This window comes from Lepisosteus platostomus, chromosome 5 (genome assembly GCF_059453375.1).
Source record: "Lepisosteus platostomus isolate fLepPlt1 chromosome 5, fLepPlt1.hap1, whole genome shotgun sequence".
NCBI lineage: Eukaryota > Metazoa > Chordata > Actinopteri > Semionotiformes > Lepisosteidae > Lepisosteus > Lepisosteus platostomus.
Genome location: NC_142615.1, coordinates 54,348,669 through 54,366,397, shown reverse-complemented (window position 1 = coordinate 54,366,397; position 17,729 = coordinate 54,348,669). Strand labels below are relative to the sequence as shown.

The window sequence follows — 17,729 nt, the reverse complement described above, 5'->3', positions numbered from 1 at the left end:
TGGAAGTTTTGATGTTCAAAAAATCCTAAAAAGAGAATTAAAGTTTCACACAACAAAGCATGACTGTGAAAGGTCAGGAGGCCTGCCTTGTGTGCACAACACTTGATTACAGTCAAAAAATCATGAAGCCATGAAGAAGACCCACCTGTCCCAGTGTATTACCTGTAGTGTTATCTTCAGAAAATCATAAAAAATAAAGAAAGGGGCCACAGCCACAGCAAGGTTGTATGAGGTTCGGGGGCCTGTCTGGTGTGTAAAACACTTGGTTTCAGCAGTGTGGCTGTTGTATTTGAATTGCTATTGAGCCATGAAAAAGACCCACCTATCCCAGTGTGTTACCTTTAGTGTTATCTTTGGAAAATCATAAAAAAATAAAGGGGCCACAACCCAAAACAAAGCTGGGAAAAGTCAGAGGACCTGCTTAGTGTGCGAAACACTTACATTCAGCATTGTGGGTGCTGTGATTTAAATGCTATTGGTTTGTGAACAGAATACCCCTATCCCAGTGCATTGTGCCACATTAAATAAAAGCACGATAAAAAGATTCAGAACACAAAGCTGTGTCAGTGTTCTGTATAAAAAGTCTCTTGAAACATCATGGGAGCTGTTTTTAATAAGCCGCTGAGTAAAGAATATTTTAATCCTCCTGCTGTCAGTAGTATTGTCAATATAGTTGACCCTTACCTGAATGAAAACAGGACGTAAAGGAGGGGTTTCAGAAATCAAACAAAGCTTTATTCCCGTGCTTACAGTCTGGGTAATTGGAGACTGCGATGTTCTGCTTCCTATGGTCATATTGACAGTATTGAACAGTATTTCTCGTGTTGTGAATGTGTGCACACAGCTTTCCCCGGGTTCCAGTTCGTGCGTAATCACGCATCGATGAAAAACCAGAGGTTTAAAAAAAGATAATTAGCACACTGATAGTTTGGTGTTGAGACTGTGGAAATATCCACAAGTCGTGGTCTTTAAAATGCATTTGGTTTGAAGGCGTTCTATGCTTCCATTGCGAAAATATGGACAAAAGAATATTCGAGTGTGGTCAAAAAAACGTCATAAAGATGACAAAGTGAAGGCTGAGAAAGCATTCACACTGTATTTTATACACAAAGCATGTGTTTTTGTAATTCTAAGAGATTTCGCGAAAGCCCTACAGGCGCGCCAAAATCATTCTCTAACTTCAAGCTAACTTTACCCTGGTCACGTTTTGCACGTTCGAGTGGTTTTAATGCGGCTCCTTCGTACACGGTGCTGATCTTTTGGAAAGCAGGAGGCAAAACCGACACGTTCTCATACCGGGAGTCGAGCCTGGGTGAAAACCAGGAATCCTAACCCCTAGACCATATGGCAGAGAACAACCACGCTGTTCCCGGCATCATGCAAGCAAACTACATATGAGAAAACACGCAAGAGAGTTGTCACTCAGATTGTCGAAGAGTCGATGTATACTGGGGCTCAGTTGAAATGCAACGTCAGGACTTTTCCGAATTATGTCACACGAAGAGAGCACAGCCTTTTCCACCCTGCAACGTGTGTATCTGTAACTCGCCGTGATCGTATAGTGGTCAGTACTTTGTGTTGTGGCCGCAACAACCCTGGTTCAAATCCGGGTCACGGCAGAATATGGGCGTCTGCTTTTACTACTTGCACGAATGAAGGCAAAAAAAAGCCAATCGATGTGAACGAACGGCGCTTTCCAGAGGAGTACTGCCTGACTGGATCGCTGATGAACGACAGAGGCCACTCCGACCTCTTCTCGGTTTTCTTCAATGACTTACTAAGGATCTTCTTCACATTCGCCCATGCAGGGGAAGCCAGTTACACCAAAGCAAACGCAGGAAAGTGCATTTCAAGCAGAGACCAGGAGGGACTTGTTTACACCGAGAGTGGTCGGAGAATGGAACAATGGGCCCAGCCCTGTTGCTGGAGCCGATTCTTGATGAGATCTTGGGCTTACTAAGAGGCCCCCGCTGGATGCTAATCTTTCTGTTGTACTTGCAGGTCCTGCACTGCTTTTGAGCCGACAGAGCTCGTCCTGGTCTGTCGGCACAGCCCAATTGCAAATGATCGGCTCCGGTTACAGAAGAAACGTGCGTTTGGTACTGTTGTAACAGAAGGAATAAGGTTCTTGATCCCAAGATGAAGAAAAATAGATGAGTTTATTGCATGCAAGGAACAATAAAGCTGAAGTCTTGTTTCCCGCAAGAAACAACAAAACCGAAATGTTGTTCGATGTGCCGGTACAAACTTTTAGGTTATATAGTTCTTGCTTGCTACTTCAGACGTCATTCGATGTTATGGTAAGGGGGGGTCATGGTATTCGGCCAGTTAAGAGGCCCTGGCCAAATGGTCAGTTTAAGATTATGCCCCCAGGGGGTTCCTTGTTCGCATCTGGAATCCTTATCAGTTAACCCGCTTTCCTGCCATAAACCCCTGTTGCTTAGAAGTCTAATTTTCAGGCAGAATTGACTTAAGTTAACCCTTTTTACATCTTGTCTCTTACTTCATTCCCCCCTTATAAAATATGGCATACGTCAGGACTGCCTATTTTTACACATACAATGTCAGGGCAGATCTTTCCTTTTTAGATGTACAGGCATGCATTACCATGACATTGTGTGTTCCACGGTTACAACAAGATGTTATTGATGTTTTTGTACAAGTGATAGTTACAATTATACATATAAAACAACCCTAATCCTACAAATACATAAAGTCCTACTCCAGGACCCAAACGCAGACCTCAGCCATGTGGAGATGTTTTTAATAAAATGCTTTTATTCATTCAGCAGAGAGTGAGAGGGACATCCAGCAGAGAGAGACACACACACACCGGTTTCCATTGACAAAATTGTTTTTTTTCAATTCCTCTTGTCTAACAGGAATGTTTTGTTTGTGGACAGACTGTTAGACTAGAGGAAAAGAGCGCCTCCTTCTACGAAGCATTTCGTTGATCTGATCATGAATTATTTTCCAGTCGCACGAAGTAAGGGTTGAGAATCTCCGATTCACCATGCTACTAATGGTTTCCCGGAGATTGCAAGGCAAGGCACGTGGTCCACCCCCAGTAAATTTCAAAAGTCACAAGATTTCAAAACACGAGGGCGGCGTAGCGGTCGGCTCTTGCTTTCCCGTCTATGCTGATGCACTACAAGTACAATCCCCCCTCCATCTCCTGAGTGATGGGTAACAGTTGGATATCTGGGAGAATTATTCGTCCCACTGGCGTCTGTGAATTCCGCTCCGTAAACGGTGCTTCCTGGGGGGAGATAGACGGCGGGGACAGCATCAACAAATTCCTGCACGGTGGTGAGCGGAGAGGCCGGGATGGAGTGTCCTGAGGCGGTGTATGCTCTGCGGGGGGCAGAGCTTCCGCCAGGCATTGCAACCTGCGCGGCGGGGAGAGGCACTTTTCGGGAGACAGCTGCTCAACTGTTTGACTGCTGGAACATACTGTCTCCTTCCTCTGCATTTTCAGGAGTGTCTCTAGCCTCCCAATCCTCCCCAGTAATGCGTCATACTGCTCCCGCTGCTGCCGAAAAGTCTCCACACAGGTGCTGCTTCTACAGGTTGGCACCCTGGCCAGTGGCCGAGAGCAGAGACCCACGGCCTGTGGCAAAATAACAATTCATGTAAGAAATAAAGTCACACAGTAGTATTCATCAGTCACAGAACAGACTTCAAAATAAACTTTTCTTTTTTTCCGTCTTACCGCTTTCTTTTTTACTGTCCTGGTGGTAGATTTCGAAGAAGTTTCGCCCGTGCAGTGTTTTCTTGAAGAACAGGCTACGAAGAAATAATTATAATGTAATTTAAAATTCAAAATGGCAATAATACCTTGTAATATGCGCTGTAATCGCGTATTTCAGATGAAGTCTGCTGTATTTGCTTACCCTTCGCTCTTTGGAAGCTGGGGCGGCAGAAGCACACCGTCTCACCCCTTCCCTACAGTGAAGCATGGCGGAGGTTCAGTAATCGGGGTTACTTTTTTTTTGCCAAAGTTTAATTAAATGCACAACGACACAGCGGGCAGCAGTAGTTTGCGGGCAACGAAACGTCTTTTCTGCGGGCTCACCGGTGGAGGGGGACAAAATTAAAGTTGTTTTTATTTATGCTTAACAAAAGAACACAAATTACAATCCAAACAAGCGTACACATAACAATTCAAGACAAAAAGATCGTCAGGGGTACATATTACTACATAGATTCAAGTTATGAAAAAAGATTAAACGCATTATATTGAAATAATGCCCACACCGCTTTCAGATTTTTGCACTTCGAAATCTGCAAATACCCCCGTACATCCAGTTTAAAATGCTCAAGCAAAGGGTTCTTTCCAGACCACTTCATTTTATGTATATAATAACGTGCCGTTATAATAATTAAATTTATTACAAACAAAATTTTAATATTGTTTTCGATGGGGCTGAAACTTTTCCCACCTTTTCCCATCAAAACAAATACTACTATTGGTCTCTCTCTTTTTTTAAATAGAAGTCTGCAACTTAATCCAGAACATTTTTTACCCCGGGACATAACCAAAACACATGCTGAATAGTTTCAGGGCTATTGTCACAAATTTAAAAAGTTACAAAAGGAGGTTACAGAAGACATGATCATCACGGAAGCCGGGTCGGTCTCCCGTGGAGAGTGGAGTTTAGACCCCCCCACGCCAAGCGGCGATTCGGAAAAAAGACAGGGTTCAGGGAATACACACACGGGGGGGTTTATTGGGGCTTACGGTGAAGTAGGGAAAATCCGTAGGCAAAGATATCCAGGGACGTCCAAAGGGAAGTCAGGAAGCAGTCCATAGCCGGGACATCTATCGGGAGACAACCAGAGACCAAGAAATACGGAGCTCAGTGGGTCGGGAAGCATTAACAGGAGGTTGGGGGCGGGGGAGTATACTTAAATAGTGAAGCTGAAACAAGGCACACCAGGCAATACTGCAGGCAGTCATTAAGAGAACTAATGCGAGGAGGTTGGAGCGCCCTCTGGCGGAGAGGATGGGGGCCGTGACCATCAGAGCGCAATAGAAACTGAATAAAATGAACTCCGCCCGGGCTCAATATCAACAGAGCTGCGATCTGTCAAGGGGGTGTGTGGTACGTTATGTTTAAGTAGTGCAGTTATGCTGAATACAGTGAAAACTCTGTGTCCCTGTAGGCATTACGGGTGATCTGCTGAAGGAGCTACAGGTGGGCTGTTCAGGAGTCTTACTGCCTGGAGGTAGGAGCTGTTATGAAAACCAGCCCACTAAGAGTGTGCATTCTCTGTCTGTCTGTCCTGTGATCATCCGGCTTCTCCTCCCAGACCTCTCCCACCTTGTGCTGTTTTTTTTTTTGGGGTGGGGGGCATTGCCGAGACCCCTTCTGCGCCCCTTTGCACGGAGAAGAAGCCTTCTATGAACACAGCTCGGGTGGGCTAGGAAAGAGGAGAAAAAACCCCAATAACATCCACCACTGGAAAAAACAATCCAAATCTCTCTCTCTCTCATATCAGCAGACACAATATCGGGTTTCCACAACTTACACAACACATACATGCTCGTACGTGCGGGTAGCGGGGGCATCTGTGGTCCGAAACGATACTGGGAACATTTTATACAGAAGTAAAAAAAGAAAACCACAACAACATTCATTTAAAATCAGGGCGGGGGGGGGGGGCGGTTCATGGATTTCTGGAATGCAATCAAGGCGGGGGGGGACGCAGGACAGGGAAAAAAAAACGAGAACAGGTTCAAACGTTAGAAAGCAGTTTTGGGTGGGGCGCACATGCAAAAGCAGCGCCGACAGACCGGTGCTCCTCTTACTATCGCGCGTTTAATTCTTCCAGCAGAACAGATTGAGTCCCTGCTGCCTTCTCCTCCCGGGACATTTCCTCCTTCTGAAGGACCGCAGGCACGCGACACATCGGCAGAAGAATTTCCAGATCGGGTTGCTCCCTTCCTCCGGGTCCCGAGACGGAGCCCCCCCCACATCCAGGTTCGCCGGGGTTCTCTTCCTCGATGAGGGGACGCCCGTCCGCGGCGGGGTCTTCTTCGCGTCTCCCGGGGCCTGTCCCCTGGGTGTAGTAGGCGCCCCCGTTCTCCCGCACCAGCTCCTCGATCTTGTCCAGCAGCTGGGACACCTGCCGGTGGTCGCCGGCGTCCCGGTTGTTGAAGACGTGGTACCGGTTCCCGCAGGCCTCCAGCAGAGCCTTCAGCCCTGCCTGGGCCCCCTGCAGGAAGTCCTCGACGGGGACTCCTCCCAGGTCGTCGCCGTAGGTGAACAGGACCACGGCGTGCCGGGTGACCCCGGGCCCGAAGGCCTGTTTCATCTTCCCCCCAATCCTCTTCTCCCCCTTGGTGAAACGCCCCAGCTGCAGCACCAGCAGGAAGGCGTGGGGCCCCGGGGCTGACAGGGCCAGGCAGTCCCGGACGTGGACCTGGCGATCGGGGAGACCTTCGTCGAAGAGGTCCGGGGTGTCGACGACGTGGAGCCGTCTCCCCCCGGCGCGGGCCGCGTGGGCACTCCCGCACGCGTCGTCACGGGGGTGGAGCTGAGCACCGAGGGGAACTCCGTCCTGCCCAGCAGGGTGTTCCCCACTGAGCTCTTCCCTGTGCCCCGCCTGCCCAACAGCACCACCTGCAGGTGAGCTGGCACAATTACAAAGAGGGAAAACAATGGAGACTTTGATTATTGTGTTCGTCCCTTATAATAATAATAATAATAATAATAATAATAATTGCTTACACTTATATAGCGCTTTTCTGGACACTCCACTCAAAGCGCTTGACAGGTCATGGGGGATCCCACTACCACCACCTGGTAGTGCAGCCCCACCTGGATGATGCGACGGCAGCCATAGTGCACCAGAACGCTCCCCACACACCAGCTCTCAGTGGGGAGGAGAGCAGAGTGATGAAGCCAGTTCAGAGAGGGTGATTGTTAGGAGGCCATGATTGATAAAGGCCAATGGGAAATTTGGCCAGGACACCAGGGTTACACCCCCTACTCTTTTCGAGAAACACCCTGGGATTTTTAATGACCACAGAGAGTCAGGACCTCGGTTTTTACATCTCATCCGAAGGACGGCGCCTGTTTACAGGTCCCCCGTCACTATACTGGGGCATTAGGACCCACACGGACCGCAAGGTGAGCGCCCCCTGCTGGCCCCACTAACACCTCTTCCAGCAGCAACCCTAGTTTTTCCCAGGAGGTCTCCCATCCAGGTACTGACCAGGCTCACACCTGCTGAGCTTCAGTGGGGGCTGCCAGTTGTGAGTTGCAGGGTGATATGGCTGCTGGTGTAGACTATTATAGATAGTCTACGACTACCCATTCACCTCATGTGTATTGATCTATTGCTCCAGTCCAACAATTATTATCGCTTAAACTTCCCAATAATTTTCTTTTCCCCTTTTTTTTAATTCCATCATTCCATCATCTAAGATGACAATTTTGTTGTTGTTTTTTTTACAATTGGTGCGATCTAATACGACTGACTGCTCCCTCACAGTTATTGTCACCTTTCTCACTGAAATCCTTTTTTTTTTTTTAACGGTCATCCTGGTAAAACCGGAATTCTTTCGCTAAACGTATTTAAAAAATGAACGTCCGTGCTAACGCAGTGCCGTGTGAGAACTCTCACATGCCGGTGAAACATATTCAGAGTGATTTTTTTTTGGGGGGGTAAAGTGTGCATACAGTGGCTTTTTGGCCCCCAGCTCAACATCAGACAAAGTAATCCACTAACCCCCCCTGAAAAGGAACTCGGCAGGCATTTATACTCACAACTTCTCTTCCTTGTTGAGGTGCAAACGATAGATTCACTCCATACTTGAGCCCAATAGCATAAGGTTTGTAACTACAAATACTCCTAATTTATTGACTAATTAATTGTTTTACATCGATCCTCTTTTAACTGTTTCATCCGACCCAGAGGAGAGGCAGATTCTATCCTAGCAGGCTGGACAGGACAGCAGTCCATCACGGGGCGCAAAAACAAACACACACACACACACACACACACACACACACACACACACACACACACACACACACACACACACACACACACACACACTCCAATTTTTCCAGAAGCCTACCCTAACCTAGGTTCTACCCTACCAGTGTGTCTTTGGACTGTGATAGGAAATCCACACACAAAACCTGAACAGAACATGCAAGCTCCACCCAGACAGCACCGCAGGAATTGAACCCAGAGCCCTAGGGCTGTCACTGGGTTGGGGACACTGGATTGTAAAAAGACGCCGTCCTTCAGACAAGACATAAAACCAAGGTCCTGACTCTCTGTGGCCATTAACCATCCCAGGGTGTTTCTTGAAATGAGTAGGGGTGTAACCCCGGCATCCTGGCCAAATTTCCCATTGGCCCTTACCAATCATGGCCTCCTAATAACCCCCCCTCTCTGAACTGGCTTCATCCCTCTGCTCTCCTCCCCACTGAGAGCTGCTGTGTGGGGAGCGTTCTGGCGCACTATGGCTGCCGTCACATCATCCAGGTGGGGCTGCACACTGGTGGCGGTAGTGGGATTCCCCATGACCTGTAAAGCGCTTTGAGTGGAGTGTCCAGAAAAACACCCTACAAGTGTAAGGAATTATTATAACTTGAGCTCATCCACTACACCGTAATGGATGCTGAGTGAATCAACACCATAGAAACTAAACACACTCATTCGGGTTTCACCTAGATCGCCCGGATTGTCACCGCTGGAATGGGATTTTGAGATTTTCTGGCTCTCCGAGCTTCTGCAGACAGAAACTTGTCGAGCATAGATAGGTTTGCAGGGGGGGAGGGCGTGTTTCTCCTGCAGGTAACTACCACGCCTACCTGTGACTGAGGTATGAACTCAGGTATGTCAGAGGAATGTACCCCGAACAGTTCCTCATTCTCCTTGCCCTGCCTGTGGTTTCAAGAATAATAACGTCACTTTATTAACCCTAGAAAGGTTCTTGCATGAGGAATGATCTTTTCACAGAGCCCAGCTGCCTCTCCAGGAGACACAGACGGGAAGAGAGAGAGAAGCTGGGGGGTCAGAGCGCAGGGTCAGCCATTGTACAGCGCCACCTGGAGCAGTTGGGGTTCAGGGCCTCGCTCAGGGGGGGCCCCAACGGAGTAGGATTCCTCTGCCGGCCGCAGGATTTGAACTGGCAAACCCCTCCCAGCCACAGAGCGCAGATCCTGAGCAGCAGATCTTTCTAGTGATTTGGGAGCGGTCAGAGTATCGACTGGAGTTTTTTTTTTAAATTAAAATAGCACAAGAGCGCATTCAGCAATAGGCTGATCCACCCCCGGTGCGACAGGGGGCTCTACAGGAGGTCCTTCTGGCCTCAGACTGTACAACGCCTCCGCCTTGCGTCGGGGCAGAGGCCACACTGACAGGGACCCATTTCTGGACTGAACGCATCTAGACATCTACTGCGACATCGGTTCTCTTTCTTTTCCCTGTTTACAACCGTTTTCTTGGGGGGGCAATATACGCCAGGGACCCGTGCAATAATACATTTATATTTACATCTATATTATATTCATATGTGCGATACGATTTTTCTGTGTGCTGTTCTGTTCTAGTTTGTTCTTCATGTGTCCTGGACTGTAACGCTTTTAGTGCACCCCTCACTGTACTGATTGTATTATTATTATTAATAATTATTATTATTGTATCATTCGTTACACTGTGGCTGTGTTAAGCTGCTGTTGCACTGCAATTTCCCCTCACGGGATCAATAAAGTATCTACCTTTGCCGATTAAAACTGGCTCAAACCCCACAGTACTGTAACGCAACGGGGGCTCAGGCTGGCGCCCTTGCCGCATCTGGTCAGCCCCATCCCGACTGGAGGCTCGAACCCGGGACTTCCGCGTCTCTCTGCAGCGACCCAGCCCCGTGAGCTAAAGAGAGATCTCTCTACAGCCCAGTAGCTGTAGTCCTGCTATCACAGGGAAGGGCGGTGACGTCACCTGCTCTGGTACGCCGGCTCTTACACAGTGCTTGTCGGCCGTAAGCGTTACAGTACGATGAAAAAAAAGGGGGGCGTCGCAGCACGTTATATACATGAAATCAATGTATCTCCGTGCCTATCGGATCCAAGCCTTTGTTAGCGACGCACCCGCCCCTTGTTAATAACCGCGGGACTGTTTCTTCATCTATCGGAACGGAAGGTGTCCGCGGCGCTTCAACACACCTCGAAGGGTCTCCCGATGATACGCTTTTAGAAAAACAAAAAGGGGGTTCATCTGTAACCCCGGTTCACATCGCCTGAAACAATTTCGACGAGAGCATACCAACACTGAGAAACGGTGGTTTGAAATGGAAATCTAATAAGTAAATCGATTCTTAAAAGGTAAAGAGCTTTAGGGAAATATATAACAAGGGTTCAACTGCTGCAGATTCTTAGAAGACAGTTTGTAAACACAGTACGTACCGTGTAGATGACTAAATTAGCCGAGGGTAACTGATAAGCTTGGCAAAATATATATTGGCGTTTTTTTTTTTGTTTCTATGGTGTGATCCGTTTTGTCTTTCCCTTGCATTAAAACATCTTTCTAAAAAGCCATAACAAGTTGAGTCTCCGACGCACTCTGCAGAGAGCGACTGCAGGGCTCCCGGTATTGCAATACTGAGATAAAGACCTTACTCAGGTTAGAGCACTCTCTCGTGGCTTCCTTGACAGGTATATTTCCAGGAGAGATTAAAAAAAAAAACTTACTGTTCTCCATCACTGCTCCACTGTTATCAGGTTTCACGACTGCAGGACACACACACACACACACACACACACACACACACACACACACACACACACACACACACACACACACACACACACACACACACACACACACACACACACACACACACACACACACACACACACACACACACACACACACACACACACACACACACACACACACACACACACACACACACACACACACACACACACACACACACACACACACACACACACACACACACACACACACACACACACACACACACACACACACACACACACACACACACACACACACACACACACCTGATTGAATTGTGAAGGGGGAGTGGTTGGGACTGTGTGATTAGGTTTTTGGGTGAGTGAAAGTATGTCACCTACTTTCATACTTGCGACTGCCCGGCTCAGATGATCCCAGGCAAGGGCAGCTCGGAGCTACTGAACGGGTTGGTTCATTTGAGGAGGAGAATCTTGAAGTCATTCCAGTCGGAGCTGCGTTTGACACTATTTCCCCCCCTCTCATTGTGCCCTTCCGGAAAGGTTGCAGGATAAAAATAAATAAAATAAAATCTGACGAATTAATAATACCCACGAGTTGGGGGGGGGGGTGGGGGTTTGGGGAGGGGAGGGGTTACACACTTCTGGTCTCTGGGAGGAGGAGGAAAAAAATATAAAGTCACAAATATTTAACACTGATAATACAAAAAACAATGACAATTATGTCCAACCCGGACAGAAAGCAGCCCGTAACAAAAAAAAAGGACTTTTTGAACAGCTTCCCAGAGGACATAAAAGAACTGGTTTGCTATTAAGGAAAACCTTAGAAGTGTCACCGAGAGAAACCGTCCCATCCCAGTTTATACCGTGTATACTGTGCTCTTCGCGGGGCAGCAATCGATAGGGTTGCAGGTTCAAATCCTCAGTGGGACAGTGCTGTGGCACCCCGGAGCAGGGCGCACATTGCCTCCCTAATATACCCCCCCCACTATGGAAACAGGGTCAAGTGTACAGTATGTTGCTCTGGATAAACGCCTCCATCGATCAAATCAATCATTAGTGCTTGGTTTCGTCGGTTCCTGCTCGTCTCCGTGAGCATCTATCTGTCCGCTTTCCTTAAGCCGTTTTGATTTCTCACGATGTTCTGGTCAGGTGCGCTATTAACATATAAGGAATTTCTAAAACGTGGTTTTACATTATTGGTCAGCGCATTACAAAGAGCTGCCTTCAACTGGTGAGGACAGCTCTGAGCAGTCGAACAGGTTGGCTCAGTTTTTTGTTGTTGTTGTTTAATGAGGAGAGAGAGAGAGAATCTCTCTCTCACCCAGTTCCAGGCCATATCAAAACTGATCATGTTTTCAGACGGTGTACTTTCAGCAAAGCTTTCCTGAAAAGAAAAATAATAATAATAATATCGCAATTCAACACCTACTTGTGAAAAGAATATGATAGGTAGCGCCACATTCAATAGTTCCCAAACATTAAAAACAGGAGACGGAGAAAAGCGAAGTTCTCCAGATCAACGGAACGAATTCTCTAGAGGCAAAGACGTCACTCGTGCTGAACTTTAATGTCATCAATAAACCGCATGTACAGTAATAATTTCACCTGCGGTTCGGATCACAAAGTTACTTACGGCTTGAAAATATTCAACATAACACATAGCACGCAGGCTGTCATTTTGACAAACAAATAATAGACGATTGAGGACCGTTTTTTCCCCATTAAAGAGAACTTATTATGCTAGGAAGCTGCAGCTCACTAATATGAATAATAATATGAACTCAAATCACCTTCAGGTGTACTCAAAGCAGTCCTCTGAAAATGTAGAACACAGTGAAACTAAAACTATAAAAAACTATTAACTATTCTTACTAATCACAGACATACAAGAAATACAGTACCCACCAAACTTAACAGGCGGTCTTCTAGAATAGAAAAACTGCTGTTTTTGAACATAATTGTAATATTAGGTTTATTCATCATTGGAAGACGAGCTCAACTTAAAGAACAGGGAAATACAAAAAAAAAATATCATATACACAATATGTTCAGTGACGTAATGCAGCATGTATAACTCGTAACAGATTTTGTATGAACTGAATAAATATTCTGATTCTGTTTAAATGATCAAACGGTACAGTAAATGTATTTATTCGTGTTTTAAATGTTTGCATTTTGTGCATCCGAGTATTTTCTTTTAAAGATCAATTGTAACAGCTAAACGTGGTCAAATGCCGTTGTTTTGTGCATAACGCTAACTTCATTTTAAGTAAATGAAGAATCTTTGGAGTATTAAAAGGTAGAGGAATTAAGGAACAGAAAAGGACATTTGACATCCTGAGGACAGTAGCAGAAAAGGACAGTGTCTCTTGAGGACAGTAGGACAGTGTCCTCTGCGGACAGTGCAACTGGAGACAGTAGCAGAAAAGGACAGTGTCTCCTGAGGACAGTAGGACAGAAGGACAGTAACTGGGGACAGTAGGACAGTGTCTCCTAAAGAAATTGCAGTGGAAAGTGATAGATTTCTCCTTTGCTGAATCTATCTTACAGCTCTCCCCCCCATCTTGTGAACATTTGTGAGCTTCAGCGGTTAATCTCGGTCTCTTCACACGCTGCGGTTGGTACCTTCCGACCACAGTTTCCAGCTCAGCTCCGCCACTCCTCCACGTGAATTTCACAATGCAACACAACATTAAACAGAATCAAAAAATGAAAAGATCACCTTCACGTCTGAGGGCTGTAAGCCACAGTTCTAAGGATAGCTGGTAAGATAGACAGAGTGACAGACACACAGGAAACACACAGTCTCACAGTAAAGTCTAGTGTGCAGGCCAGAATTACCCACACAGTCTCACAGTAAAGTCTAGTGTGCAGGCCAGAATTACCCACACAGTCTCACAGTAAAGTCTAGTGTGCAGGCCAGAATTACCCACACAGTCTCACAGTAAAGTCTAGTGTGCAGGCCAGAATTACCCACACAGTCTCACAGTAAAGTCTAGTGTGCAGGCCAGAATTACCCACACAGTCTCACAGTAAAGTCTAGTGTGCAGGCCAGAATTACCCACACAGTCTCACAGTAAAGTCTAGTGTGCAGGTCAGAATTACCCACACAGTCACACAGTAAAGTCTAGTGTGCAGGTCAGAATTACCCACAGTCTCACAGTAAAGTCTAGTGTGCAGGTCAGAATTACCTAGCAGAAGGAGCGTTTCGATCACGAAGCTCTCTCTCCTCCGTATGCTCTGTAACGGTGCGGGGGTTCCCCTTGCACCTAACACTCAGCGTCAACGTCGCTCGACATCATATCGTCCCGCGTAGCTGGAGAGGATTTTAATTCTTCTCCCGTGAACAGCGAACGTTAAAACTCCAAGGAAGAGAAGAAGAGAAAAAAAAAACACATTCTCTATTTGACAGGAAAGGAAAGGAAACTCTGCGCCTGAGCTAGAAGAGCCGTTGGCATGTTTCTGAGCCCCACGCCCACGCAGCTGCGGGAGTATTTACTGAATTAGCGGCACCGGTGGTGCTCACGAAATGAGACGCATTCTCACGCGGATATCGGAGGTGGAGAGAGACAGAGGGTTGCATGTGCTGGTTCTGGGTGGCCCTCTAGTGGGGATCAGCGGTATCGCAGGACGACAAGTACATTTTTGAACCGAAGTTTCTCTGCTCCGTCACGCCTCACCTGACTGATAAGATCAGATCACTTTATTGGCCCTGTACAGTTTCTTGTATTAGGAATTTGTCTTGTCGCAGACCCCAGCTTGCTCTCCGTGAGACACACAGGGAGAGAGAGAGAAACTGGGGGTCAGACTGGACCTGAACCACAGGACCAGCTGTTCTCCTGGTCTAACAAGACTGGACCTGAACCATTGGACCAGCTGTCCTCCTGATCTAACAAGACTGGACCTTAACCACTGGACCAGCTGTCTTCCTGGTCTAACAAGACTGGACCTGAACCACTGGACCAGCTGTTCTCCTGGTGTAGAGAGACTGGAAATGAACCCTTGACCAGCTGTCTTCCTGGTCTAACAAGACTGGAGCTGAACCCTGAACCAGCTGTCTTCCTGGTCTAACAAGACTGGACCTGAACCACTGGACCAGCTGTCCTCCTGGTCTAACAAAACTGGACCTGAACCACTGGACCAGCTGTCCTCCTGGTCTAACAAGACTGGACCTGAACCACTGGACCAGCTGTCCTCCTGGTCTAACGAGACTGGACCTGAACCACTGGACCAGCTGTCCTCCAGGTCTAACGAGACTGGACCTGAACCACTGGACCAGCTGTCCTCCAGGTCTAACGAGACTGGACCTGAACCACTGGACCAGCTGTCCTCCAGGTCTAACGAGACTGGACCTGAACCACTGGACCAGCTGTCCTCCTGGTCTAACGAGACTGGACCTGAACCACTGGACCAGCTGTCCTCCTGGTCTAACGAGACTGGACCTGAACCACTGGACCAGCTGTCCTCCAGGTCTAACGAGACTGGACCTGAACCACTGGACCAGCTGTTCACCAGTTCTTTCCAGGCTCAGACTAATCGCAGAGTAATAAGACTGGAGACAAACATCAGGCAAAAATAATTTTATTAACAATAATTAGAAACCACACCTGATTATCCGCAAATTATTTACATAGAGTCCAAAGATGCCTTCATTGAACTTTACTGCTAACTAACAGAGGCACAGCCGCTCACAGACGACAGGCATTCTCTATAGACAATAATGCTCAGATTTAGAAACGAAATGAGAAATCAGAGATACAAGCATTAACGAGCAAAAACGATAACCTCCGAGTTCAACACTACCTGTCAGGTTAAAGGAAGAGAACAGTTTTTAGAGCAGAAAATAGGAAAAGATGAATAAGAATAATAATTGTTTACACTTATATAGCGCTTTACAGGTCACGGGGAATCCCACTACCACCACCAATGTGCAGCCCCATCTGGATGATGCGACGGCAACCATAGTGCGCCAGAACGCTCCTCACACACCAGCTCTCAGTGGGGAGGAGAGCAGAGTGATGAAGCCAGTTCAGAGAGGGGGGCTATTAGGAGGCCATGATTGGTAAGGGCCAATGGGAAATTTGGCCAGGACACCGGGGTTACACCCCTACTCTTTTCCAGAAACCCCCTGGGATTTTTAATGACCACAGAGAGTCAGGACCTTGGTTTTACGTCTCATCCGAAGGACGGCACCTGTTTACAGTCCAGCGTCCCCCGTCACTATACTGGGGCATTAGGACCCACACAGACCGCAGGGTGAGCGCCCCCTGCTGGCCCCACTAACACCTCTTCTAGCAGAAACCTTAGTTTTTCCCAGGAGTCTCCCCTCCAAGTACTGACCAGGCTCACACCTGCTGAGCTCCAGTGGAGGGGGGCTGCCAGCTGGGAGCTGCAGGGTGATACGGCTGCTGGAATATATGACTTAAAAGCACAGAGAACGGAAAAAAACGTATGCAGCATTTGGAGCTGCAATCAAAGAAGTCCATTTTAATTTTTTTTTCTGAGACACGAAGGAAAAGGTAGGGAAAAGTGCCACTACAGATTCCGTTCTCATTCCTCATGCATGTGAGCGATATGTTTCACGGTCTGAAACTCCCTCATTTTGCCAGCTGACACAACCCTGTGAATCGACCTCAAAGAGCATCTAAAACTGAAAAAGAACGATTCAAGGCCAGAGAATATCAGATCCAGTGCCATCTGTGTGTGTGTATATATATATACTGTAACGCCCTCGCCTGGTGGTGAGGAGGAAGCACCTCTAGGCGCTCATAGTACCGCTGGGCAGGCTGGGAGTTGTAGCCGGGGAGAGTCTGAGGGTCAACACGATGACCAGCAGCTGACCCTGCATGTGTAAATAGTGTCATAGTAGTTCTAGTGTCCTGTGTAGCCTCATAAGCGTATAGCCTGTTGTTAAGTAATTACCACCCTAACGATGTGTACGTGTTCCGTCAGTCTCCTCATGTGCGTGTAGATCCCGTGTTTGGTTTTGTGCGGTTGATAAAAGAATAAAGCTATCGCTTGGTTCGTGAAGCGCGTCTCCACTGGTCCTTTGTCCTGAGAAGAACCTGTAAACGCTACAATACACACATCAATAGTCCAGACTCCCTTCAGTACCTGTCTCTACTCTTTAGAGCTGGTTGATGGCGTGTCGCTGTCTTTCCAGAACCGATGCAGACGACACAATCCGGGTTTGAGTGAGGAAAACACTGGGGCAAAAGGGTCATGCAGGATATGGGGAATAAAAACAGGGGGTGTGTCCAAGGAGGGCTGGTGGTCGGGGGAGGTGTGGCCCAGGCCAACGATCCAGTCGATGAGTCAAACGAGAAATCCCAAAACAGGGCATGAGTCCAAGGCCAGGCGATCCATCCGCGACAGACGATTAAAATCCAGAACCGGGTCAGGACCGGCAGGGGAGGAACGGGAGCAGGCACTAAAAACCACAACGGAGCCAGACGCATCGGGGTCCCGAGCTCGCATGATGCCGGAACCAATGCTGAGCCCGGATTAGCGTCAGCGTCTGGCTTTTAAGGGGGAACTGAAAAGGGGGGAGATGAGGCAAACTGTCACGAACACGGACTGAAATCCGTGTCAGATCTTATAGAAGACCCTATGTGATGTGGTAAGAGCTGGAGAAAACAGGAGGTGTGGTAAAAGGGAACACACAGGGGTTTAATAGTGCACAAAATAATAGTGACAGCCCGTGAGACAGTGTACGGGGAAGACAAAACGGCATCCAAATCCAAACAGGTCCAAGGGCAGGTCAGGGCACAGTCTGAGAGTCCATCAACAAGGAATCTATCCTGGGATGCGACAAAGTTAAAATCTCCGGGAGGGGGGAGCACACGGACAAACAAAACATGGAGGTCCAAGGGTGATGGGGTGAGATCCTCCAGACCCCGGGCTCAGGAAGCGGGAGGTGTCGGGGATGAGGCCTGCGCCCTCAGGAGACGGACGTAGGGTTTCCTGGTGCCAGGCGGGCCTCGCGAC

General features: G+C 47.7%; 2 protein-coding genes and 1 non-coding gene across 3 annotated transcripts in view; all 3 read left to right on the top strand.

Moving 5' to 3' along the window:
* The window catches only part of LOC148669375 (antigen WC1.1-like), a 590,051-nt gene that overhangs the window by 408,366 nt on the left and 163,956 nt on the right, over positions 1-17,729 (top strand). The gene's annotated exons all lie outside the window — the stretch shown is intronic.
* The window catches only part of LOC148669398 (uncharacterized), a 469,383-nt gene that overhangs the window by 441,310 nt on the left and 10,344 nt on the right, over positions 1-17,729 (top strand). The gene's annotated exons all lie outside the window — the stretch shown is intronic.
* trnah-gug (transfer RNA histidin (anticodon GUG)) lies at positions 1,548-1,619 on the top strand. Its single transcript has one exon. It is a non-coding gene; the product is annotated as a tRNA-His (tRNA).